This window comes from Malus domestica, chromosome 15, assembly GCF_042453785.1.
Source record: "Malus domestica chromosome 15, GDT2T_hap1".
Classification (NCBI taxonomy): Eukaryota; Viridiplantae; Streptophyta; class Magnoliopsida; order Rosales; family Rosaceae; genus Malus; species Malus domestica.
In genome coordinates this window covers 39,973,014-39,974,687 of record NC_091675.1, presented here as the reverse complement: position 1 = coordinate 39,974,687, position 1,674 = coordinate 39,973,014, and the positions used below count along the sequence as shown (strand labels likewise).

The 1,674-nt window shown below is 40.8% G+C and overlaps 1 non-coding gene across 1 annotated transcript; it reads left to right on the top strand.

Annotated features, from left to right (window-relative positions):
* The first annotated feature begins 1,146 nt into the window (after positions 1-1,146).
* On the top strand, positions 1,147-1,257 carry LOC139192628 (small nucleolar RNA R71). Its single transcript, XR_011576843.1, has one exon. It is a non-coding gene; the product is annotated as a small nucleolar RNA R71 (small nucleolar RNA).
* Positions 1,258-1,674: the final 417 nt, after the last annotated feature.

Sequence of the window (1,674 nt, the reverse complement as noted above, 5' to 3'; positions counted from 1 at the left end):
CCTGGATCCTTGAGCTTTGGTGGGAGTTTTCTTTGCAACACTGCACTTACATTCTCAGACACCACTACTTTCTCATGTGGTCCATACTTCCTTTTGTAGTTGTTTAACTCTTTGAAGAATTTCCCATAAGCTGGCATGTTCCTAATGACATCAAGCAACGGTAAGTTAACATTCACTTTACTTAGAATATCAAAAATGTCCTTAAATGACTTATCCTGCTTGCTCTTGGCAAGTCTTCCAGGGAATGGTATTGGTGGAGTGTAAGGCTTCTCGGCCTTGTGAAGATTTGGTACTTCAAATGAGGAATTGGCATGGCTTGGTTCCTCATTTGGTTTCTCATTTTCTCCTTGAGTAACCCCTGCATTCACATGATCAAATTCATTAGTAACTTCATTGCCAACTCTATTATTGATAACCTTACCATTTCTAAGTGTAGTGATTGCTTTAGCTTGCTCTTGGTTCCTTTGGAGTATCACGGGTTAGCTTGGAAACTTTCCAACCTCTCTTTGATTCAAGGCATCAGCAATTTGTCCCAATTGTGTCTCCATTTTGTTTAAAGCCGCCGAATGTTGTTGGAAAGTGCTATTTGTGGCTTGTTGGAATTGCAAGGTGTTTTGAGCTAACAACTTAACCGTATCCTCAAGTGTAGGGGCAGGTTTTGGTTGGAAGTTTTGGAAATTGTTGTTTTTCCATGAAAGATTGGGATGATCTCTCCACCCTGGGTTATACGTGTTTGAATACACATCATTCCTTGGCCTTTGATTGTAAGAATTCATGAGGTTCACTTGCTCTTGGACAAATTCGGGGTAGGCTTCCCTAGATGGACATTGATGAGTAAGGTGGTTTGGTATGTTGCAAATGGCACACACCTCATTTGCTTTTGGCACCATGTTGAGCACGGCTTCAAGCTTCTTTTCTAGGTTAGCTACCTGCAATGAAAGTTCATGATTAGAGCTTGTTTCATATACTCCAACTTTCTTACCCCTTAAATCTTTGTGTTGGGCATTAGACCCCAACATCTCATAAATGTTGTATGACTCTTGGGCATTCTTTTTCTTCAAAGCTCCACCTGCTGCATTGTCAACAGTTGATTGACATGTTTGGGTTAATCCATCATAAAAAATTTGCATTTGTAAATGAAGAGGTAACCCGTGGTGTGGACATTGCAACAAGAGGCCTTTAAATCGCTCCCAACACTCATTGAAAGGTTCTCCATCATCTTGTTTGAAATTGAAGATTTGTCCCCTTAATGTGGTTGTCTTTTGAGTGGAAAAGAACTTCTCCAAAAACTTCTTAGCCACGGCATCCCATGTGGTGAGGGAACCCGGTGCTAGAGTCATCAACCAACTCTTGGCCCTATCTTTCAAGGTGTAGGGAAACACTCTCATCCTCAAATTTGCTTCACTTACTCCCTGCAAAGGCAAACCACTCACAACATTGTAAAATTCTTTAACATGAGCTAAAGGATCTTCATTAGGTATGCCATAAAAAGAGGGAAACATATGGAAATGTGAAGATTTAAGATCATAGTTTCTAGCTTCAGTGGGCAGCAAGATGCATGAAGGTGAATTTGGTATGATTGGTTGAGCAAAGTCCTCCAAGGCTCGAAGCTCATCTTGGTTGCCAGCCATTTCTTCTTCTCTTTCCCAATTAATGTGCTCAGATCTTTCACTT